We start from the raw sequence: 25,670 nt of genomic DNA on the forward strand, positions 1-25,670 counted from the left end.
CTAAACCTGTTAAAATAATTATTTAAAAACCTTTGTCTTCTACTGTGAATTCATAGTAGATGCTACTGCGAATTTACTATTGTGTATTTTTTTCATTTGATTATCAGTCATATATTTCTGTCTTTTCACATAGGTAGTAATTTTTTATTGTGTGTTAGAAATTATGTATCTAGGCACTGTAAAGTCTCCACAAAATGGTTGTTTTCCACCAGAGACAGTTTATTCTAGCTCTGTAAGACACAAAGTGTGGCCAGTCCCATTAATCCAATGCGGGTCTTGTGGGGGTGAGGCTGTATTACAGATTTGATGAGATTCAGCGCACCTTGGATTTGCCCTATTTTTAAATGTGACCATCCTCAGCTTCCAGCTGAGGCCTGGCAGATTGTGTCCTCAACACCAAGAGAAATATAAGAATTTCTGCTTTGCTTTTCAGAGGTTTGTCAGTGTCTCTTTTTAGCTTTCCTCCCTGCATACCTTTGGAATTCAGCATGGGTTTGGAGGAGAAACTGGCTGCATATGGGAGGTCCCTAAAGTCTCTCATTTTGATTTTCTGGTTCTTATGTGACTGTTGGAAGCTCTAACGGTTTTTCTGCTTGGCAACAAAGCCCTCTGTTTAGGATGAGCCCAGATTATCAGTGTTTGGTCCTGCTCAGAATTCATGAATGCTCCCAGGGGAAAAGGAGCTATAGACTTTCAGTCATTTCTATAAAATCCCCCTCTAGCCCCCAGAACATTAGTCTGTCTAGAGAACTTCTGCAGCTCTCTAATGCTTTTCTTTTGGAAGTCTAGTTAATTTATAGTGTTGTGTTAACATGTAACTATTCTTTTTTTATATTCTTTTCCATTATGGTTTAATTCATGATACTGAAAGAATTAAGCCATAACGCAGTTCCTTGTGCTATAGAGTAGGACCTTGTTGTTCGTCCATTTTATATATAACAGTTTGCTTCTGCTAATTCCCAACTCCCAGTACTTCCTTATCCCACCCTCCTCCCCCATGGCAACCACAAGTGTGTTCTCGTTTGTGTCGTATTTTATTTTATTTTATTTTATTTTTTATTTATTTATTTATTTATTTTTTTCGTATTTTAGATTTGACATATAAGTTATATCATATGGTATTTCTTTTTCTGACTTCACTTAGTATGATAATCTCTAGCTACATCTATGTTGCAGTGTACAGCATTATTTCATTCTTTTTTATGGATGAGTAATATTCCATTGTATGTGTATATACCACATCTTCTTTATCCATTCATCTGTGGATGCCATTTAGGTTGTTTCCCTGTCTTGGCTATTGTGAATTATGCTATGAACGTAGAGGTGCATGTGTCTTCTAGAATTACAATTTTGTCCACATCTAATGCTTTTATAAATGTTAGTTCTGCAGTTTATCTGACTTTTCTAGCTCTTCCTGGAGAAAGTGTTGGCTTGCTATGAACTGTTCCATCTTACCCAGAAGCACTCCCAAAAGAGATATTACAATGGGCTGAAAAATTGGGACAATATCTATTGTAAAATCCTTTTTTTCCTTCCTTTCATCTTCCTTCTTTTTTTCCCAATAGCCCTGCAGGTGTGTGTGTAGAAAAGGGAGTGGGGCCTTAGGGTCAATTCCAGATCTGCTACTTACCTACTGTATGACATTAGAAAATTTATTTTATCTCTCCATATCTCAGTTTTGGGCTTCCCTGGTGACTTAGACAGTAAAGAATACCCCTGTAATGCAGGAGACCCTGGTTTGATTCCTGGGTTGGGAAGATCCCCTGGAGAAGGGGTAGGCTACTCACTCCAGTATTCTTGGGCTTCTCTGGAGACTCAGACAGTAAAGAATCCACTGCAATGCAGGAGACCTGGGTTTGATCCCTGGGTTGGGAAGATCCCCTGGAGGAGGGCATGGCAAGCCACTCAAGTATTCTTGCCTGGAGAATGCCCATGGACAGAGGAGCCTGGTGGGCTGCAGTCCATGGGGTCACAAAGAGTCGGACATGACTGAGTGATTAAGCACAGCACAACTATCATTTTGCTTTATATTATCATTTATATTTTCATAATTGTTTCACAGTTCAAAAAGACTATGATATTTTCTGCAAAGTTTTCTCACTTGGTGCTACTCAGTGTAGGTCCTCAGACCAGCAGCATCATTGTCACCTTGGAACTTGTTCTAAAGGAAAATTCTTGGGCTGGTGCAGAGACCTATCCAATCAGATGTCTGGAGAATAAGTTCTCCTCGCCCCAACTTTCTAGATAGTTTGAGAAGCACTGATTTAGTCAACACACTCTTTGATATTTACATAGTTGCTCACCTATTTCTTTGTATCACCATTTGAAAGTTGTACACTATTTTTGTACATAGAACTATTGGTTTTCACATTCATCATTCATTCTTAGAAAAATTTAACCTTGACACAATAATTTCAACACATAGAGCATACAGGAAAATTTTACTCCAAGGTACATTGGGAATGTTTATCTTCACGGAAAAACAATATTCACATATACTAATAAATTGGTATGACATGCCTTGTTTGTGTAACTGATGTTATAACTGACAAGATATGATGGCAAAATATGTGGCCACATGATTACCCATCACATACAAGTTCAGAAATGTCATTGAAGAACACACTTAACAACTCAGTTTTCCAAAGGATGAAGTCAAAGCAGAATAGCAAATTTTGGTTATATACTGAGATCAAAGGTGAACTTTGAGACATTTTTTGTAGCTATTGTTAACTGTCAAGGTGGCCTTGTGTCCTTCAGGGTCCTGGAGGAGCTTCAGTTCTTCGTCGCTCAGCCTTCTTTATGGTCCAACTCACACATCTGTACATGACTACTGGAAAAACCATAGCGTTGACTATACAGACCTTTGTCAGCAATAATGAATCACAAATAGGAAGGGGATTCTGCCCTAATCACACCCTTGATAGGAGCAAGAAGGTCCCTGCTGAATCTGTTTTGGAATTTCATTTGGTTATTTCCTCTCCTTTTCCAACCTATCAATGTGATTGAGAATGTCATGAGATACTAGATGGGAAGATGCTTCATAATCAAAAGGGAACCAGAAGAGGAGCCTAAGCATTACCTTCCTATCAGAAACCATGGCCCAGGGACACAGGGTCTCCTTATGAACACATGATGGTTCTTGAAGAAATGCCCTTTGAGGAGTGTTTTGTGGTCAGAATATATTCTCTGCGGCCCCTCATTCTTTCATTTATTTCTTTGCTTGCTCACGTGGCCAACACTTCTTGAGTTCTGCTCTATGCCAGTGCCTATTCTGGGCTCTGGGCATAGAAGAAACTCAGCAAGGCAGATCTGGCCCTTGCCCTCAAGCAGCCATCAATGGGATAGGGTCCCAGAGGATTCTGATGCTGTGTGATACAGGCACCAGGATAAGGGGACACACAGGGACCCTAGAATCACAGTAGCCTCGAATTGTGGAGCGGTGGATGCTTGCCTAGCAGGGGATCCCCCAGCCAACTTTGTGACATCCCTTTGCTCTAGCTCTTGGGTCCGGGGTGGACAGCAGATGGGGAAGGTCTGGGAAGGCTCCATGCAGGAGGAATCCAAGCTGGGCATATTCCTACCACAACGCTATTGCCCAGACTCCTGCATCCCCTGTAAGGTGTCTGCCAGTTGTGCCAATTAAGCATCACCAAGGCGGGGAGACTTGGAGTGCAGCCTGGCCAAGGGGTTATTTATTCCATCACTTGAATCACAATACAACTCCAAATTTCCCTTGATTCGGCTAATTCAAGAGATTAAGGCCCAGATGTGATGGGGGCAGGGTTGCCATTAAGTGTCACAAACGCCTCATTTTGTACCAGCTGATGGGAGACCATAATTGCCCAGATGGTGGGAGAGCATGATTAGTCCCTCTTTTATGCCCAGCCCCATGAGAGATGAAATTAATCATGGAGCCAGGGTGGGAGGGGCTCTTCTGTCTCATCCTCTCTCAAGCTGGCAAGAAGGTCCCTGATGAATATGCAATAGAGGAAGCTGGTCAGTCTTCCTGCTTTTCCAATCCAGTCTAACTGTAGTTGAGGATTCTGGCAGATTCTGTGTTCAATACAATTTTCCCTCCAAGTCCTCTCCCAGTGGCTGCATGTTTTGCTTCTTCCCTTTTCCTGAACACTTTACTTCTTCCCCTCCCACTCACCCCTTTTAATATGTTTTTATGTTCTTGGCAACATTCTTATCAAAGTCAACAGTAAACTCCTAGTAACCAAGACGAATGGCCTCCAGGACTGTTTTTCTCTATTTGACTTCCCTATAATGTTTGAAGCGGTTGGCTTCGTCTTCCTTCTGGAAACTCTCTTTTCTTTTCTCCTGGGACTTCCTGCTCCTCCTTTTCTGATCATTTCTTTTTCATCTCCACCTTCCTTTTCTGTCCTGAAAATGTTGACAAGTTCCCAATTCTCTGTCTTAGGCCTTTGTCTAATCTCTTGGCTCCCTCAGTGAGTAGCAGATACTGCTGGTCGCCCATGCAACAATTATTCTTTTTCCTTCTTGTTCAGGGAAGGTGACCTCTCCTCTATGCCAGGGACAAATCATGATTGGTCCAAGAAGTCACAATAAATAATTCATCTTTGCCTGTGATTTGTTTAAGGGTGGACATATGACATAGCCCTGGTCAGTGGGGCACTAGCAGAAGTTTAGGTGGGAGGCACTTCAGGGGACAGTTGTACAAGCAGACTTTGGTGCCTTTAAACAGAATGTGAGAATATGATGCCTGAAGCCCTGGCATCTATCTTGTGAGCCTGGGGAGAAGACCAACAGGTTCAATCATAAGATGCTGCCCTGGAGCTTTGATATAGTTAAACCAGCGAATGCATGAGTCTTAGCCTGGGCCTGCTATTCTCATTTTTAAACTGCTGATATTATCACTGATCCACAGGTAGGGAGATTCTAACATCTCCCATGACTTTAACTACCAGCCCTCTGCTAATGCCTCCCAAATATATATATTTAATTCAGACCTGCCTGCGGCATTATAGACATCTTCATCTAGATATCCCTCAAACCTCATGTCTAAAACAAAATCCCATCCAAATATCCTCTCAGGGAATTCCCTGATGGTCCAGTGGTTAGGACTCTGCACTTTCACTGCTGAGAGCCCAGGTTTGATCCCTGGCTGGGGAACTAAGATCCCACGAGCCCTGCGGCCTGGCCAAAAACACATTCAAAAATAAATAAAAATAAATAAGTACCCTCTTATTCTCAGAGGAAGTCATTTTGCCTCCTGTCATCCTGCAATAGTTTATTCACACCTCTACTAGAGCACTTGTCACATGGGTTTATTTGTTTTAACCCTCTGTCTTCTCTACAATGTATAATCCCAGAGGGCTGGAGTTTTAACTATCTTTAAATCTCTAGTATCAAGTAGGAGCAGGCTTCCCTGGTGGCTTAGTGGTAAAAGATCCGCCTGTCAATGCAGGAGACGGTTCGATTCCTGGGTCAGGAAGATCTCCCGGATAAGGAAATGGCAACCCACTCAAGTATTCTTGCCTGGGAAATCCCTTGAACAGAAGAGCCTGGCAGGCTACAATCTGTGGGGTTAAAAAAGGGTCAGACATGACTTAGCAACAATCAAGTAGGAGATCATTAAATTTTTGTTGGATAAGTTAATTTGTAAATGTTCAGATGTGTTCAGTTGCAAGTAATACAATACCTAAAGAATTGTGACTTAAATTGTAAAGGCATTTAGTTATTTCACAAAACATGAAGTTTTGAGAATTAGTTAAGCAGCTCAGCAAGGTCTGATTCGAACTGGGAACTTGTCGAATCTGGCACTGAATCAGAATCTCTGAGATTCTCTTGGCTCAGAAGCTCTGAGAATCTCTGACATTCTTCATGGTTGCAAGATAACTGTCACAACTCCAACATCACATCCTCATACAACCGCCTTCCAAACAGGAAACAAGGCCAAAAACTTTCACTTCATGTACCTCTCTCTTTTGGAGGAAGGCAAATCCTCTTATTGTTGGTAGACAGGACTGTTAGATGCTTCCTTGGAACAGTTGCTGTCAAAAGGAATAGCAATGACCAGGAATGACTTAGATGAATCCTGAGTCATCCTTAATGCTGGGTACATCGTTGTGTGACAAAAGCAGCGTTCTGAATCAAGGCAGAAGAGGAAATATCTACTGGATCATAGATACTCTATGCTTGTCACTGATGTGTTCTTCCCTGGTCCAAGTTCTGCCAGAACCCTCACTGCTGTCTTGGGCACTTCTAGCATACATGTGGTTCTATGGTGAACTTGCTGCCCTGACGCAGGAACAATCCCTAAAGGCTCCACATTTGGTGACCCATAGCTGAGGTGTTTATGTACAGTCTTGCAGCTTTGTGAACGTGTCCTCTAGCAGAGCTGCTGTAGACAGTTGTGAGGGTTGTTTGTTGCACATGAGGGTCTGTGTCAAGGGGAGCAAGCCAGGACCAAAAATCCAGCTTCAGCTCCGCCATGCACTGTGGCAGGGGGTTGTGTCTCCTTGGAGGTAGGGGTATCTCGTCCCAATCCTCACAAAGGTACCCTAAAGGCTGGGGCTGCCCTGCCTTCCAGAAAAGTTGTGACAATTTATGCACATTCCAGCAGTAGGAGAGAATGTGTGTCTCTGTTACCCTCTCCCTTGCTAGGTATTATGGCTTCAGAAAATCTTTCATAATCTCTTATCCAGTCCCCCTGACTCCAGCTGATCTCTATGTACTTACTCCCAGATTTATCTTCCCCCAAATCTTAGATCAGTCACTTCCTTGCTTAAGATCTTCTATGACTCTCTCTTAGGTATAAATCAAACCCCTTACTTGGCCTTCTTGGCCCCTCAAGACCTGTCCCCACCCTAAGATACTGGCCTTATTTCTCATCATGAATCTTTGGTCTGAGCCAAATATTTGCTTATGCTGTCCTCCACCCTCAAATTCCTTTCTTTTCTGCTCGTTCTCAAAGCCATGGCTTGGTTCCCATCTCCCGCAGAAACATTCTTTGGTCACTCTATCCTGCCCTCTTATCACCTCTGAATTCCTTCAGTTCAGTGGTTCTCAAACTTGGCTGCACCTTGGGTTTCCTGGTGAATTTTAGAAAATACTCATGGCGGAGTCCGCCCAGGGGCATTCTGATTGAATCGGTCTGGGTGCCAGACTGGGCACTGGGAGTTTTAGATCCTCCAGGTGATTTGAGTGTGCAGCTAAATTCCAGAACCACCCATTGAAATCATTTGACCTTATTGTCTTGCATGTGGGAGAGCTCCCTGGGGGAGCTTTAAAAATCAGATTCCCAGGCTGCACCCCTGGAAGTTCTGACATCTGTTGTTTTTTTTTTAAGCTCCCCAGGTGATTTTGATTTGCAACGTGATTGAGGACCTCTGTAGTACGCTTATATTGTTTCATATTTCCCAAGGGGCCATGTGCAGAGGTGGTGCTTAATAACATCTGACTGTTGATACATTGAGTATGGAGAAATAAAATGACCTAAGTATGTAAAAGAGATCCAACAAATATAATGTTCTGTGCAAGTGTAAGAGTTTATAATTAAGAGGTTATTGAGGGACTTCCCTGGTGGTCCAGTGGTTAAGAATCTGCTGGCCAATGCAGGGGACACAGGTCCCTGGTCCGGGAAGAGCCCACATGCCTCAGGGCAATTAAGCTGGGGTACCACAACTACTGAGCCACACTCTAGAGCTCGTGTTCATCAACTACAGTCAGAAGCCACACACTGCAACTAGAGAAAGCCTGTGCGCGGCTACGGAAACCTGGTGGAACCAAAAATGAATAAAATAAAAACAAATATAATGAGGAGATGCTTTATTAAAAAAAAAATCCTTGGTTTCCAGTAATTAGGACTCAGTGCTTTCAGTGCAGTGGACCCAGGTTCCATCTCTGGTTGGGGAACTAAGATTCTGCATACTGTGCACGATGGCATAAGAAAAAAAAAAAAGATTTATTATGACTATTTTAAAGTTTCAAACTTGTCTTTGCAGTTTTTAAGGTAGGGCTATGTTTCATGCCAATGAGTGTTTGGGGGCAGTTTGTTGAGTGGGTACATGAAGGTCTCTTTTGATGTCGTAATGTTGGTCAGTACTCAGGCCTTCAGCCTCAGCACAAGCCCTTACCCATGTCCTAGACTATGGCAGCACTGAGGAATTCTTGGTTTGGAGAATAAGCTAGAGCCCTGAAGGTTACTAAATGTTACTATGTTAATAAGTTAGAGCCCTGATGTTACTAAGGCTTGTATTTTTAGGTCAGAGGCAAAACCAGCTTAAAAAAACAAAACAAAACAAAACTCTGTTTCTTCTCCTTCCTGCCCCTCCTTGTCCCCAGGTGCATATGATGATGTGGGCCTTGCCTGGAACAAAAAGTATCTTCTCCTTTTTTCAACTGAGCAGAGATTTTGCAAAGGAAGACAAGATTAGGGTGAGGGATGGGGGCAAGGAGGTGCCTTGGAGGAAGGTTGGGATGAAGCTGGGGGTTGGGATGGAGGTTAAGAGCAGAGAGTAGAAGATGGCAAGTCCCACTTTTATTTTTTCCTCTTCCCTCTTACTAATTATAGAAATAATACATATTCAGTATGGACCTGAAAAACACAAAGAGAGCCTCTCAGAAATATATAGACATATCTGACCACCTATGATCCCACTACCTAGACAGAATCATTATTATTTGAATTTATTTCAATCTTATACCTATGCATAACAAAAATGGTATCATGTGGTAGCCTGATTTTTAAATTTTCATTTAGCAATATATCAAAAACATTGTAAATATTCTTCTATAGCAGAGGTTGGCAAAGTTTCTCCACAAGGATTAAAATGGTAAATATTTCACCCTCTGTAAGTAATAAGGTCTGTTGGAACTACTGCCGTCATATAGCATGAAAGCAATTGTTGAGGGCACAAAGACAATGAGCATGGCTGTGTTCCAATAAAACTTTATTTACAAAAGCAAGAGAGAGGTCCCTTTGGCCTGTGGGTGTGGTTTTCTGACTCCTGTTCTATATAGCATTATTTTTAAAGAGCTTACTAGGTTCCCACTGTATGTCTACAATTTTTATTCTCTTACCCTTGAACATTAAATCATTTCAATATTTCAATATTACAGATATCACTGTAAGTAATATCTGTGTACCCTGGATTTCTTCCTTGGGATAAATTCCTAGAACTGTGATTGTTGGGGCATGGGATTTGCCTAATTTTTGCCCAGTTGCCTTCTAGGAAGTACAGTAGAAGAGAATGCTACTCACTTCTTGCACAATTGGGTATTAAACTTCTCTTAAATCTTTGTCAATTTGACAGATGTTTTAAAGTTTTGTGTTTTTTTTTTTTTTGGCCATGATCATAATCCCAAGGGGTTTCATTTAATTTTCTTTTCATTCTTTTTTTTTTTTTTTTTTTGCTACTTCAAAACCAAAATTTGCAGATTCATTGGGGTTTTTACCTGTCCTTTGTGTTCAAGGCTGTAAGTATTTAAAAAAAATTATTTATCTACTTATATTTTTGGCTATGCTGGGTCTCCATTGCTGCATGCAGGCTTTCTCTACTTTTGGCGAGGGGGACTATTCTCTAGCTGCGGTGTGTGGGCTTCTCATTGCTTTGACTTCTCTTGTTGCGGAGCATGGGCTCTAGGGCACAGGCTTCAGTGGTTGTGGCGAACGAGCTTAGTTGCGCCACGGCATGTGGGATCGTCCCTGAGCAGTGATCAAACCCATGCCCCCTGCATTGGCAGGCAGATTCTTAACCACTGGACCACCAGGGAAATCCAAAGCTGTTGGTTTTTGGTAAGTGATGAACTGTAGTAAAAACTCTTTGAAAAACAAATGACTTGGTCTGGGTTGGGACCCCAGATTCCTGCTCTCAGTAAGTGTTTGGTGGAGAGTGAGACAGGAAGACTGCTACAAGTCTGAAGTTAAATATCATCTCTCCCCACCTCCAATAAAAGGAGAACATCTTTGTGATTTTTGTCTAAGGAAATAAACCCAACTCCAGGGGCTGGGGTGATGTCCTGCTCTGTGACACAGGAAGCATTGCCTTTGTGTGGCTTCCAGGCTTTGCTGGCTTCTTAGGAGTTTGATTTGGGAAAGGGAAAAAGAAGGTGACTGCCATCAGTTCACAAGATGAATGGCTAAGGGATGTTTCCGGTTGGACAATTTGCATCTTACAGGCGGTTTGGGAGTTTGGTGAATAGCTCATGATTGCAGATAAACACCACCTGCCACGCTGTCCACTGAAGCACCCCCCCCCGCCCCTTTGCTTGGAAGAGAGGTTTTTCTCTTGGGCAGGATTGCTGTTCTCCTTTTCCTTCACTCTCCAGTGCTTTTATGCTAACACTTTGGAGCTAGATGAGCAAACTGGATTTATAGGAAAACTAGCTGGTTCCTCTGGGAAGAAGGAATTGAGGTTCGTCTACATTTTGATTAAATTGGAAAGTGGTGGCTGCAGAGGCCCTTTCCCAGTCCCCAGAGGTCCCCTTTGTATGGTCTGTGGACAGCATGCTTGTTGGAATGCAAAATCCATGGCCCTACAGCAGGCCCAAGGCAAGCCAGGATTCTGAGTTTTTAACAAGCACTCCTGGGATTATGGGCCCTGACACAATGGGTTCTAAACCTAGGTAAGCCTCATAATTATCTAGAGGGGGTTAAAAAACTGTAGATCCTCAGACCTCAGACCCTGAAGATTCTGACTCCACAGATCAGCTATATGTGCGTGGGAAGTGGAAAGGGTTTTCCCAAGGGATCCCGGGAAGCAGCCAGGTCTGGGATTCACTACCCTCAGGAATGTATCAGAGGTGAAATACTGCAGGACCTGGGACTTCCCTGGTGGTCCAGTGGCTGAGAATCTGCCTGCAGATTCCCTGCCTGCAGGGGACACAGGCCGGATCCCTGGTCCAGGAAGAAGATTCCACATTCCACAAGGCAACTCAGCCTGTGCAGCAGAACTACTGAGCCCAGACTCTAGAGCCCTCATGGAAGCCTGAGTGCCCTAGAGCCTGTGCTCTGCAACAAGAGAGGCCACTGAAATGAGAAGCCCACGTACTGCAACGAGAGTACCCCCGTTTGCCGCAAATAGAAAAAGTCCACGTGCGGCAACAAAGACCCCGCAGAGCCAAAAAAAAAATTTTTTTTTAAAGTGAAGAAGAAAAAGAAATACCATAGGACCTAGAACAGAAGAGGCAAGGCAGGAGACCCAGTAGCAGGCATCCTTTCTGGGGACTGCTTCCATGTACCTCTTAAGACCTGGGCTGAAACCTTGGAGTCGGAGGGGAGTTAACTACAGACCTCAGAGAGAGGTCTTTTGAACCAGCCCCTCCTTTGCTCCTCATCTCGGCCCTGAGCCTAAGGCAGGCTGAGCTATGGGGTGGGGCACAGAGAGCACTGGGCTAGGTAGATCAAAAATGTTCCTTCTAATTTGACCGACTCTGTGAACTCGGACAACTTTCCCTAACTTCTCTGGGTGGGTTTTTTTTAATTAATTACTTAATTTTTGGTCATGCTGGGTCTTCCTTGCTGCACATGGGCTTTCTCTAGCTGCGGTATGAGGGCTTCTCATTGTGGGGGCTTCTCTTGCTGCAGAGCATGTGTGTGGCTTCAGTAGTTGTGGTGTGTGGGCTTAGTTGCCCGGTGGCGAGTGGAATCTTCCTTGGGCCAGAGATCAAACCCATGTCCCCTGCATTGGCAGGCAGATTCTTAAACACTGGGAAGTCCTGGGATGGGATTTTGATGTGTAAAATGATGATAATAATTTCCTTTCTAGACACTATGTATTATTTATTAATGTAAGGAGGAATCCAAATAATAAATAGTACTAGGAAAATGCATGACATGACAGACTTGCAAATTTAAGCCACTTTATATATATATGGATGGATTTTTTTTTAATTTAATGAAATCCTCAATGCTGGTGAAGTTGTAGTAAAATTGGGGCATGTATAGACTGCCAGGAAACATTGTAAATTGGTACCTATCTCTGGGAGAGTGATATGGAACTGTGTGCCAAGAGCCATGAAGATATCCACACTCATTGACTCAATAGTTTCTGGAAATTATTTGAATAATTAAAGCAGAATCAGAGTTATGTATATAAACATATGTATTGCAGCATTCCTGATAAAGCAAGAAACCCAAAATCAATAAACATGGAAATTAGCTAAACATTTAACACTTGGGAGAGCATTTAAAATTAAAGTAGATCTGAGCAATGGAACACTGTGTAGACTTTGAAAAGATCATTCATTATGAAAACCATATAACAACATGGAAAACATTCCTAAGTGTTAAGTGAAAATAGCAGAACCCAGATGGTAGACACTTTGCCTGTATCTGTGTACACTGTAAGAGCAGGTATAAACAGGGAATGGAAGTAAAATGCAAAATTGAGAGTACTTATGCAGGGTGTTAGGATTATAGGTACTTTTCTCTTGTAAACTTAAAAAAATATTAACTATGGCACCTTTTTTTTCATAATAAGAATTACTAGTTCCTAAACTGTGAAGATTGTTGTACATTTGTGAAAGCTCGTTGGAAGGGAAATTACCATGTATGACTTGTATTTTCATTCCTATCATCCCAGGTTGGTAAGATTGGATGCCCAGCTAAATGCTGGGGACGAAGAACTGGAGTAAGAGCTCTGGGTACCTTTAGGCCAGATCCTGAAGAAGGAGAAGAAGAAAGCACATGGGTATTAGCTTTAAGAAGTTCGCAAAATAGAGAAGTAGACGACTTTGCGGGTGTCTGTTTATCCCAGTGGTTCTCATCTGAGGATAATACTCTTCCAGAGGCTTTCCTGGTGGGTCAGTGGTAAAGAATCTGCCTGCCAATGCAGGAGATGTGGGTTCAATCCCTGGGTCAGGAAGATCCCCTGGAGAAGGAAATGGCAACCCAATCCAGTATTCTTGCCTGGGAAATCCCATGGACAGAGGGGCCTGGTGGGCTACAGTCCATTGGGTTGCAAAAGAGTATGGCACGACTTAGCAACTCAACAACTACTACAACAAGAATGTCCTCATAGGGTTATTCTTAGGATTGAATGAGTTAATATATGTAGAATTTAGAACAGTGCCTGGCACGTGGTAAATATTCAATTAATGTTGGATTATTATTACTCTTTGAGATCTAACTTCCCTATCCACTAGGATGGAGGCCCAGGTTCTACTCCCTGATCTCGACCATAGATGCCCAGATTCCTGTTTTCTCTGAGGCTTACCTTTTCCTGGTCCCACCTGTAATTCTATTGTAAACTCCCCTGTTGCTTGAGCTTGCCTGAGTTGGTTTTTGTAATCTGCAACTTAAACTGTGAGAAAAGACTCGCCTGCGTGAAGCAACATTATAATAACACAAAGTACAGATAATACTAAAGGGCTCTCAATGAAGTATGAGATCAACAGGCTTAGAACATCTGTAGATGCCACAGATGATACCTAATCATAGCTGAGTGAAATTGTAATTCAGACTACTGTCGTGAAGCGAATGGAATGCTGCTAGCTAGGATCTCACTCTCTAGGAAAAGAGGCCAGGGGACTTCCCTGGTGGTCCAAGTGGTTAAGAATCCACCTCACACACACACACACACACACACACACACAGATACTCACAGATGTGTGTTTCTGCCTGTGTGAGACACGTGCACCCCAATGTTCATCACAGCACTATTTATAATAGCCAGGACATGGAAGCAACCTAGATGCCCATCAGCAGACGAATGGATAAGGAAGCTGTGGTACATATACACCATGGAATATTACTCAGCCATTAAAAAGAATACATTTGAATCAGTTCTAATGAGATGGATGAAACTGGAGCCCATTATACAAAGTAAGCCAGAAAGATAAACACCAATACAGTATGCTAACGCATATATATGGAATTTAGAAAGATGGTAACGATAACCCTATATGTAAAACAGAAAAAGAGACACAGATGTACAGAACAGAATTTTGGACTCTGTGGGAGCAGGAGAGGGTGGGATGTTTCGAGAGAACAGCACCGAAACATGTATATTATCTAGGGTGAAACAGATCACCAGCCCAGGCTGGATGCATGAGATAAGTGCTCGGGCCTGGGGCACTGGGAAGACCCAGAGGAATCCGGTGGAGAGGGAGGTGGGAGGGGGGATCGGGATGGGGAATACATGTAAATCCATGGCTGATTCATGTCATTGTATGACAAAAACCACTACAATATTGTGAAGTAATTAGCCTCCAACTAATAAAAATAAATGGAAAAAAAAAAAAAGAATCCACCTCCCAGTGCAGGGGACACATGTTCGATCCCTGGTCTGGGGAGGATTCCACATGCTGTGGGGTAACAAAGCCAGTGCTCCACAACAGGAGAAGCCACTGCAATAAGAAGCCAACTCACCGCCACTTGAGAGTAGCTCCTACACTCTGCACCTAGAGAAAGCCTGTGCACAGCATCAAAGACCCAGTCCAGTCAAAAATAAATACATCATTCAATGAATCAATCCAATCAATAAGAAAAGAAAACTGACAGGTCAAGTGATTGCTTCACCTGTCTAGACATGTGCCAGAAAAGTCCCGGGAAGAGACCCCTCTGCCATAAAATCATGCCCACTAGCATCTGAAATTCCATCCTTAGCGTTCCAGGCCTGTGTTTTGCAGGGAGTCAGCTTTGAAAACATGAATGTTCCTGGGAAAGGTCATTCAGAAAGCCTGCTACACCCTGCTGAGCATGCTTTCATTAAGTGGACTCCTCCACTTCACCAGCCCCAGCTGCTAACCCAGGCAGCCAGAGAGAGAGTCTGAGGAGGATGGAAGGGCAGAGCATGACAGAGCAAACCCTCCTTCAGAACTGCTGGTGGTCTCATCAACCATGCCAGAGAGAGCAGTGGCCCTTAAGGAACTGGAAAGAATGTTCAGATTTGTTTCTGTCTGGCACAGTGAACAGCAGGAATGATGGGAGCTGTTCTGTTTGCCAAGGACAAATCTGATCTGACCGCTCTGAAATGGAGGAGGGGAGGAGGGCTGGCTTTTGGCTCTCCGGAATGGTTGTTCATCAATTATTTCCTAAGCCAGTGGTTCTCAAATTTCGCTGCATTTTAGAATTACTTGGGAAGCTTTAAAAATGCTCAGTACCCAGATTTCACCCCAGACCAATTAAATCAGAATGTCTAGGGGTGGTTGCCAAGCATCACAATTTTTAAATACCACCCCCACATCAGGAAGTTCCAAGGTGTAGTCGAATTTGGGAACTCCTGTCCAAAATGGTTAGTGTGTGAGGCACCTTTACACAGTAGGTAAGTAGTATTATGCCTACCCTCTAGGCATAATACTTAACTGTATTAAATTTGACTTTTTCAATTTATTTTTTTTCCTGCGGGTGTAGAGTTCTATGAATTTTTTGTCAGTATAATTCTTATGCCATAAAATTCACCCTTTAAAGTGCATAATTAAGTGGCCTTTAGTATATCTACAAAGCTGTTCAACATCACCACTAATTTCAGAAAATTTTCATCATTCCCCAAAGAAACTCCATATCCATTAGTAGTTATTTCTCATTTATTCCTTCCCCAAAGCCCTGCCAAACATGGATTTACTCTCTGTCTCTGTGTATTTGTCTATTTCCCCCTTAATATTTATTCAGTTATTTGGCTGTGCCGGGTCTTGCTTGTGGCACTTGGAATCTTTGATCTTTGTTGCAGCATGCTGGATCTTTAGTTGCAGCATGTGGCATCTAGTTCCTTGACCAGGGATTGAACCTGGACTCCCTGCATTGGGAGTGTGGAGTCTTAGCTAGACCATCAAGGGAAATCCCTATTTGTATAATTCTTGACATTTCATATAAATGGAATTATACAATATATGGCCTTTTGTGTCAGGCCTATTTTACTTACATAATGTTTTCAGGATTCATCCATATTGTAGAATGTATCACTACTTTATTCATTTTTTAACACTGAATAATATTACACTGTCTGCATGTACTACATTTTGATTATCCATTCATCAGTTGATGGGCATTTGGGTTGCTTCTAGTTTTTGGCTATTAAGAATAATGCTGGGGGACTTCTCTGGAGGTCCAGTAATTAAGACTCTGGTATTCCACTGCAGGGGGTGTGAGTTTGATCCCTGATTGGGGAACAAAGATCCCACAGGCTGCTTGCCTAAAAGGGGGGAAAAAAAAGAATAATGCTGCTATGAACATTTGTGTACAGATTTTTCTATGGAAATATGCTTTTATTCTCTTGGGCTTATATCTAAAAGCCCATTGGATGTTTAACTTTTTGAGGAACTGCTAAACTATTCTCAAGGGTGGCTGCCCCCTTTTACATTCCCACTAGCAATGTATGATGGTTCCAGTTTCTCCACCTCCTCACCAACACTTTTTATTATTTGTCTTTTTAAAACTACTTACTTAATTAATTAATTTTTGGCTGTGATGGGTCTTTGTTGCGGTGCGTGGGCTTTCTCTAGTTGTGGTGAGCAGGGGCAACTCTAGTTGTGGTGTGAGGACTTCTCATTGCGTTAAGCATCTCTTGTTGCGTAGCATGGGCCCTAGAGGCACGGGCTTCAGTTTTGTGGCTCTCAGGCCTTGTTACCCCTCGGCATGTGGAATCTTCCCCAGCCAGGGATCAAACCCATGTCCCCTGCATTGGCAGGCGTATTCTTAACCACTGGACCACCAGGGAAGTCCTGTCTTTTTGTTTGTAGCCATTCTAGTGAGTAGTTATAGGAATTTTGACACATGTATAGATTTATATCACCATTCGCATAATCAGGATACAGGATTGCTCCATCATCCCAAAAAACTCCCTGTGCTATCCCTTTATTCCACACTTGTCCATACCTAAACCTTGGCAACCACTTATCTGTTCCCTATAGTTCTGTTATTTGAGAATGTCACACAAATGGCATCACACAGCATGGAACTTTTAGAGACTGGTTTCTTTCACTCAGGATAAATCCCTTTGAGCTCCTTCCAGGTTTTCTGTGCCAAAAGTTTGTTCCTTTTTATCACTGAGTTATATTTCATTGTCTGGATGGACTTGGTTTCTTGATCCATTCAAAGACATTTGGGGCTATTTCTAGTTTTTGGCAATTATGAACAGAGATGTTATATATGTGCAGGTTTTTGTGTGGACATAAATATTCATTTCTCCAGAATACATGCCCAGGAGTGGGACTACTGGGTCATGGGGTAAATGTATATATACTTAGCTTTGTTAAGAAACTGCTGAAATATTTTCCAGAGTGACTGTTCCATTTTGCATCCTCACCAGCAATGTATGAGAGTTCTAGTTGTTTTACATTGTGGCCAGATTTTGGGACTGTCAGCAGTTTAAATTTTAGTCACTCTAATACCTGTGTAGTAATATCTCATCAGAGGTTAAATTTGCATTTCCCTAATGACTAATGATATTCAACAGTTTTTCATGTACTTATTTGCCATCCTTATTTCCTCTTTGGTGAAGCATTGTTCATATCTTTTGCTCATTTTTTTTTAATGTATTTATTTGTGGCTGCGCTGGGTCTTTGTTGCTGCGCGAGGGCTTTCTCTAGTTGCTACGAGTGGGGGCTGCTCTTCACTGTGGTGCACGGGTTCCTCATTGCAGTGGCTTCTCTGGTTTCCAAGCACGGGTTCTAGGCACGTGGGCTTTGGTAGTTGTGGCACATGGGCTTAATTGCCCTGTGGTGTGTGGAATCCTCTCGAAGGAGGGATGAACCTGTGTCCCCTGCGTCGGCAGGCGGACTCCTAACCTCTGTATCACCAGGGAAGTTCTTTTGCTCCTTTTTAAATCAAGTTGCCTTTTTCTTATTGTTCAGTTATGAGAGTTCATTATACATTCTGGATATGAATCCTGGATTGGGTATGTGATTTGTAAATATTTTCTCCCTGTCTATAGCTTGTGTGTGTGTGTGCTCAGTTGCTTAGCCATGTCCGGCTCTTTGCAGTACTTTTTGTACATGTGTCTGATGAGAGAAAGGAATGAAATTGATATTTACTGAGTACCTACTGGGCTTCCCTGCTGGCTCAGCAGGTAAAGCGTCTGCCTGCAATGCAGGAGCCCTGGGTTCGATCCCCAAGTTGGGAAGATCCCCTGGTGAAGGAAATGGCAACCCACTTCAGTACACTTGCCTGGAAAATTCCATGGATGGAGAAGCCTGGTAGGCTACAGTCCATGGGATAGCAAAGAGTCACACACGACTGAGCAACTTCACTTCTCATGAGTACCTACTATGTGCTAGATATTGGTTGGGTTCCTGGAGGAACAGAGGTGAGACAGTGTCCTAGAGACGGGAGTAGAGGTGAAATTTGAGCCACAGGCCAAGTCTGAGCCGCTGGAGGGCACAGATGGGGCAGAAGAAGGAAATGGTACTGAGTGGTGGAAAGTGAGAGCTCTGGGGTCAGACTCTCTGTTTCTAGCTTTACCATTTGCCACCTGTGTGACCTTCGGCAGGTTACTAAACCTCTCTGTACATTGGTTTCTTTGAAAAACTGGGGTAGCAATAGTGTCTACTTCAAAGGGTTGGGGGATTAAATGAGATGATGCAGCTGGCACGTGGTACACTCTCCATCAATGTTATTATTTCTTTTTGTAGTAACATGGTCTTGGGCAATCAGCGAAAGCTCCCTGGAAGAAGTGTCCTTTGAGCTGATCCTCAAGAACCAGAAGGACTTCCAGGAGCTGAGATGGTGGTGGTGAGGAGGCTGAAGAACCATAGATGTTGTCTGAAAGCTTGTTATTTCTTCCCTCTTCCTCGTTCCGTCCCTCCCTCTTCAGCTGGTAGTCTCTTCTCCCAGAGTCTCTCTCTTTCCTTTCCCGACCTCCTCCCTTTCCCTCCTCACCCACTGGAGGCCTCCCTCTGGTGTCCTTGGCCTCACAAGGTCGCTGACGGCTGGGTTATGAGGCTCTGCTCTTGGGCTGCAGGGTCACCTTGTCGTTCCTCAATTGGGACTCTTGTACCGGTTCCAAATGGAGGCGGGATGCTGTATCCAGGATTCTTCCCTTGCAGTTCAGGGAGAGATGGATTTAGTGCCGGTCACTTTCACTACAAATTATCGAGCGGGCTTCCATGTGGATGTCAGGCCTGTGTTAGGGCAACAGCTGTACCAGCTCGACCTTGTTCAGTTAATAATTTACTGCCGGGAAATGGGAGTTAAATGGGCCAGAAGGCATATTTTGTGTGGACCTTGGGACACCTCTGACAGCAATTTGTGTAATTTGTCCGGGAAGAGCCTAAAGCTATCTGAATTCTAATGTTCTGCCTGTCACACTGACCCTTAGACCCCTTTTATTAACATGGTTGGCTTTGATTTATATTTATTTTATTCCTTTGGTTTCTCTTCTGATCTCATGACTGGAGCAGTGGTGAGTGTGGAAAATGGCTGTGTGAGGAATTATGTTCCCGGTGTCCTTATTCGAAGAAATCCACCAGCAGCTGTGGTGTGGGTTTTCTCTGTTTGTATGTAAAAGGAACTCATACTTGATTTAAAGCTCTGCTATTACCATTTTTGGAATTCTTAATAATTTATGAACAAGGGGTTGCCATGTTGTATTAGGTCCTGAAAATTATATACCTGGTCCTACAGGTATGCCTTGGTTTTTGATGTTGAACTTGAGTGTCCCTCCAAGGTCATTGTGTCCTTTCTCCTGCCTCCTGGACCATCCTGAAATTGTGTCGAAGACCCTCAGGGAGCCTATGGTGACTCTTTCCAAGAATCATACAACCCTGCCAGTCAAAATATCTTAAAACACAGACACAGGTAAAAGAAGTTGTTTGGTGGTTTAGATGCTAAGTCATGTCTGACCCTTGCGACTCCAGGGACTGTGTAGCCTGCCAGGCTCCTCTGTTCACGGGATTTGTAAATATTTTCATGTGATAACATGAAACATCTGGCTCATAACATCTGACTCATCAGAGCCCCTGGCTGTCTGGTCCTCGGAGGGGTTGGAGAAGCCCATGGGTCCTGCCAGTTCCAGGCAAGAATACTGGAGTGTGTTGCCATTTCCTTCCCCAGGGGATCTGCCTGACCCAGGGATCAAACCCAGGTCTCCTGCATTGCAGGTAGATTCTTTACCCACTGAGATATGAGGGAAGCCCAAAAGAAGTTGTTTTAAAATAAGTAAGATATGGATTTATTTCAAAATTCAAAGTACTGAGGGGTACTGTTGTTTTCCCCCAGTTTTCTTGTTCTCTTTCTGCAGAAGCAAGCAGTTATCCATCTCTGGGCACCTTCCCAAGAGAGTCTGTGCTTTGATGAACACATATGTACATGTCTCCATATTTCTTTTTCTTCACCAGATGGTGAGATAACTTGTATACTATTTTGAACTTTCCTCTTTTTACCTAACTCTGCATTGTAGACATTCTAAATCACCATATAGATCCACTTTGTTATTTTTTGGGTAATGATTTCCCATTGTTTGGATTTTTTATAATTTACTTAACAAGTTCCCTGTTGACGGACACTTAAGGTGTTTCTGAATTATAAACAATGTTCTTGGAATAGGGTTGCCAGAATTAATATATTGAAATACAGTCTTTCCAGCTCAATTTCAATTTCAGATCAACAGTGAATTTTTTAGTGTAAGCATTTCCCATACTTTTATCCCAAGAGGGCAGGGCATTTGGGACATAGTTTTTTTTGGTTTTGTTTTAGTTTTTATTGAAGTATAGTTGATTTACAACATTGTGTCAATTTCTGCTGTATAGCAAAGTGACTCAATTATACAAATATACACATTCTTTTTTATATTCTTTTCCTTTACAGCTTATCCCAGGATGTTGAATATTGTTCTCCATGCTATACAGTAGAACTTTGTTGTTTATCCATCCTATATGTAATACTTTGCATCTACTAATCCCAAACTCCCAGTCCATCCCTCCCCACGGACACAGATATACTAAAAAAATATTGTGATTTGAGGACTTCCCTGGGGGTCCAGGGGTTTCCAAGTCACTTTCCAATGCAGGGAATGTAGGTTCAATCCCTGGTCAGGGAACTAAGATCCCACATGCCTTGGGGGAGCTAAGCCACGACTACTGAGCCTGTGCTGGATCTTCACTAAGATCCATCACAGTCAAAAGTTAAAAAATTTTTTAAAATATCGTGTTTATCTGAAATTCAAATTTAGCTAGGTAGCCTATATTTTATTTGGCAACACTGTCCTAGAACAATGCCTAACATATAGTAGGGGCTCAATAAAGATTTATTAGATGAGTAAATAAATGTTTCATCTCTGGAAGGAAAGCTCATCAGGGCATCTACTTTGGCATGTTTCCTGCTATATCTGCAGTGTTTAATATTTATTTGTTTGCTACATGGACAAGTGCTACAGTGAATGTCTTTGTGAATGCTTCATTTGGCCCATGAGAGAATATATTTGTAGGATAAATTCATTCGTTTAAAAGTGTGATTCTGCCAAATGGCCCTCCACAGGCCTCTGACACCTCTTGGCTGAGTTGTCTAATTGTATTCATGCTCATCACCTAAAGTCATTTAACCCTTGGGGAACTTCCCCCTTGAGGCTGCCCTAAATGGGGGTCAGAAAGGAATTAAAAGTGCCAACCCCATTATACCACTCCTTTATGCCTCTTCCATCAATTCCTGCCAAGAAACCAGGAATTTTAGATGCAAATGGCAGGGGATAACATCTGGCTCATCAGGGCCCCTGGCTGTCTGGTCCTCGGAGGGGCTGGAGAAGCCCATGGGTCCTGCCAGTTCCTGGTGATGGATGGTTCATATGGGTTGGGCTGTCCCAGAGGTGCTTCCAGGTTCCTAGTCCACCTGCCTGTCAATCTTCTAATCTGTCACTGACACAGGATGATTTAATCACTGTAACAAGGCTGTCACAGAGCCTCTGCTGCCTCTGGTGGGAATGCCTGTTACATTTCTTCCCCAGCCAGCCTAGACACATGTGGTCTCCGTTTGCCAACCACCAAGATCTGTGTGGATCTGAGGTTCTGGGAAGCAAAGGAACACAGTGGTAAGCCCTTTGAACTAGGAATCTGGATGCTTGGACCGGAGTCCCTATTTCACCACTTCCTGTAGAGTGGCAGGGTGACCTTGGACAAATTACTTAACCTCTTCGAGCATCAGTTTCCTCTGTAGTAGAAAGGGGCTAACACCTACATATGAACTCAAGGGTTTGTCATGAAATTTAAATCAATAACTTATGGGGGAAGGGGTGTAGAAATCGTGAAGCATTCTATAAATATAAAATATTTTGAGGTTGGGAGTGTGGACAACAGAGGGTCTTGAGTGGTTTCTGAGTTATATTACTTTTTTATTGGCCAGGCCTCGAGTCTTGCAGGATCTTAATGCCTCGATCAGGGCTTGAACCTGGGCTGTGTCAGAAAAGAAATGAGCCTTAATCCCTGGACCGCCAGAGTATTCCCTGTTACTGTTATTATTTTGTTATTTCTTTTATCATCATGGATTCAAAATTTCTATCCAGGGGACTTCCCTGGTGGTCCATTGGTTAAGGAGCTGCCTTCCAACGCTGGGGAAATGGGTTCTATCTCTGATCAGGGAACTAAGATCCCACATGTCAGGGAACTACCGAGCCTGCACACTCTGGAGTCCGTGCCACAGGAAAGGGTCCACGTGCCGCAACTAAGACCTGATGCAGTCAAAAATAAAACAAATAAACATTTAAAAATTTCTATCCAGGAGGGCTTAAAGGATTCCTGGATAAAACTTGGTGGCAGCAGTGACCTGCCCTTTAGAAAAAATTGGAAATAGTCAATATCAATCAATAGCCCACATCAAAGCTGGGGAACAGGGCTGGCTGGTTACAGGAATGGGTGAAGTCTCTTTAAGCCATCCCTTGGTGACCCCACTGTCTCCTCCCAGGGCTGGGATCTGGTGTTTCTGCTCTCTTGGCATCCCAGTATCTCTACCTAGATTCTTTCCAAGACTGTTCATCACTGACTCCACCAGCTTCTAGAAAACTGCCATTTCCAAAGAGGCAACTGTCCAACCTGATTTAGGATCAGGCTTCTTCCAAGTTCTCATCTTGGCACCTCTTGATCCATGGTGGATGGGAGCTCTTGTAATTTAAGGAACAAAGCCAGTTTCTCAGCTCTCCGGTAGGTGTGGAAGAGCCTTCCCAGAAGTGGCTGGGGAGCAGAGGAAGCACTGAGCCCTGGGGCGAGGGAGGCTGGTTCATTATTACACCATGATGAGTGTCAGAACCTTTGAAGTGAAGGTCTTGATTCACCCCATCCCTGCTGCCAGCTCTGGGTTTGTGGCTCTGAATTCCTCTTTCCCCTCTGAAGTACAATGAAAGGTGGTAAATCACTCTGTGTGTGTGTGTGTGTGTGTGTGTGTGTGTGTGTGTGTGTGTGACAGACAGAGAGAGAGAGAGAGAGAGAGAGAAAGGTGCAAAAGGCATTACTGACCTGGCCCCTTACCTCAAGGACCAGTGAGTCCTGGTGTGAAATGCCAGTGAGCTGCAAATTAAGAATAACTTCCAACATCTACTTCCAGTGTAAATTACCTCCAAAAGCATCATATTACACCTTTGCAGAGAAGCTGCCCTTGTAGAGATGGCTTTCTTTGCTGGTTTTCAGGTCTGACAGCTTCACACCCAGAGGGGAAAAATACACAAGAATGAAAGTGAGTTTGTCTAGGCTGCTTGGGGGTGGGAGGAATTCCCTAGGTGGAAAAAGCAAACAGAAACAAGCAAAGCAGATCAAAACACAGCTTATGTCACATTGTTTTGCACCTGAGAGCTGACAAACTCTAAGCTCTAACAAAGCAGAGAAGTGACAGGTGGCTGGCTCTAGGATTTGGGGATGGTGGTGGTGGGGTGGTGGTGTGAAGCTAGTTATAACTATTATAGCACATTGCCCTGGATGCCTCCACTCCCTTACTAGAGAGAGTGGAAATGCATGTAGCAGAGGAAGCCTCTAAAATTTGGAGAGGTCTAATGGGCTGCTGCCCTGGAGGGTGGTGGCACACCCGTGTTGCCTCACCTGTTCTCTGAAAGCTGAACGTGTCCCTTTCAGGGTTCTGTCCCAGGCATGGGAAAAATGGGTGAGTGGAAGAAGGATGTGAAATTTCCCATCTCCCATCTCCACTCCTAGACCCAGTGTCCCAGGACTCCCTTACCCAAATAGAGTTTGGAAATTTGGGATTTTTCCACAGAGTGTCTGTTCCCTCCTGCTTCACTTCAGCTCCACTGGCCACCTTCCTGCCTCAGGACCTTTGCATCTGCTCTTCTGCCTGCCAGGTTCTTGGAGAGACTTCCTCTGCAGCTCAGAAGTCTCTTCCTCAAAGAGGCATCCCCCATCACTGCTTCCCACCCCAGTACTCTTGCTTGGAGAATCCCATGGGCAGAGGAGTCTGGCGGGCTCGCAAAAGTCTGATACGACTGAAATGACTTAGCACACACGCATGCACAGGTAGGTGACAACCTGGACTTGGAATTGGCAATTGGCAAGTGGGGTGGGGGGCAGTCTTGTAGGACTGAGCCCTTAACCTGTGGGGTCTGATGTTTTCTCCAGATAGATAATATCTGAATTGAGTTTACTTGTATGACTCCCAGCTGGTATCAGAGAATTGCTTGATGGGGTGGGGAGAATTATCATCTATTGTAACTGGGTGCAGAATCCTACCTTCAATATCTTTTGGAGGGACACAGTTCAGCTAAGAACACCTGTTTTACCTTTGTGCTGTAAATACATCACTGGGACTGGCTTCCCTAGTACAGAATAGTCATTCCTTGGTATGTTTAGGAGGGTGGGCGATTGGTTCCAGGACCCTCCAAGAATACCAAAATCTGAGAGGCTCAAGTCACTTATCTAAAATAGTGTGATAGTATACCCTGATAAACTAGAATGCTTGGGAGAAGAGGAAGTTCCAAATAATGGAGTTTTCTAGTTAGAGGAGGGCTACATTGTCCTGATGATTCTAGTATGGTATAGTAAAGGTGTTTGGATTTTTCTTTTTTATTTTTTTTGACCCCACCACATGGCTTATGGGATCTTAGTTCCCTGACCAGGGATTGAACCTGGGCCCTCAGCAGTGAAAGTGCCAAGTTCTAACCACTGAACTGCCAGGAAATTCCCCTGGATGATTCTTAATTCAGGATCAACAGAAATGATGACTCCTGGCCAGCAATGGCTGATCTGTATAGCAAATGTACATAGGTACTTCAGGCCAAAACCAGTTCTTCATCAAAGACTACGCCTGGATTTTACGTTTGGGGAGACCAAAAGATTGGCTAGTTCTGCTTTTGTACCTTTCATTAGAAGGAAAATACTGAACAAATAAAATTCAGTTAAAGATCCAGGTTAGATTGTGTCTGGTCAAAACAGAGATTTTATTGTACATTTGGATTATGCTTTGATATTGCACAACTTTGAATTACTAGTAGTATGTGACATATACTATAACATACATCACACCATCACACATAGCATACTACGTGCTAGGTACTATCCTGAGCTGTTTATGTTCATTAACACATTTAATCCTCACAACAATCCAATGGAGGTACTTTGGTTATCTCCAATCTACAGATGAGAAAACCAAGGCTCAGAGAAGTTATGTGTCTTGTCCAAGGTTACAAAGCTAAGAGGTGGAAGGATCAGAATTGAATCCAGGCTCCAGAGCATACATTATGCTTTTCTGCCCTTGGTGGCTAACTTGTCCTGGTTTGCTAGGACATTTTGGATTTGGTACTGAAAGTTTCACATCCTGAGAACCCCTCAGTCCCAGG

At 43.3% G+C, this 25,670-nt stretch overlaps 3 non-coding genes across 3 annotated transcripts; 2 read left to right on the top strand and 1 right to left on the bottom strand.

Moving 5' to 3' along the window:
- The first annotated feature begins 5,066 nt into the window (after window positions 1-5,066).
- On the top strand, window positions 5,067-5,139 carry TRNAE-UUC. Its single transcript has one exon. It is a non-coding gene; the product is annotated as a tRNA-Glu (tRNA).
- A 12,821-nt stretch (window positions 5,140-17,960) lies between these two features.
- Window positions 17,961-18,032, top strand: TRNAC-GCA. The gene has a single exon. It is a non-coding gene; the product is annotated as a tRNA-Cys (tRNA).
- A 6,906-nt stretch (window positions 18,033-24,938) lies between these two features.
- TRNAE-UUC lies at window positions 24,939-25,011 on the bottom strand. Its single transcript has one exon. It is a non-coding gene; the product is annotated as a tRNA-Glu (tRNA).
- Between the last annotated feature and the right edge of the window lie 659 nt (window positions 25,012-25,670).

The sequence above is a fragment of the Cervus elaphus genome, chromosome 5, assembly GCF_910594005.1.
Source record: "Cervus elaphus chromosome 5, mCerEla1.1, whole genome shotgun sequence".
Lineage (NCBI taxonomy): Eukaryota > Metazoa > Chordata > Mammalia > Artiodactyla > Cervidae > Cervus > Cervus elaphus.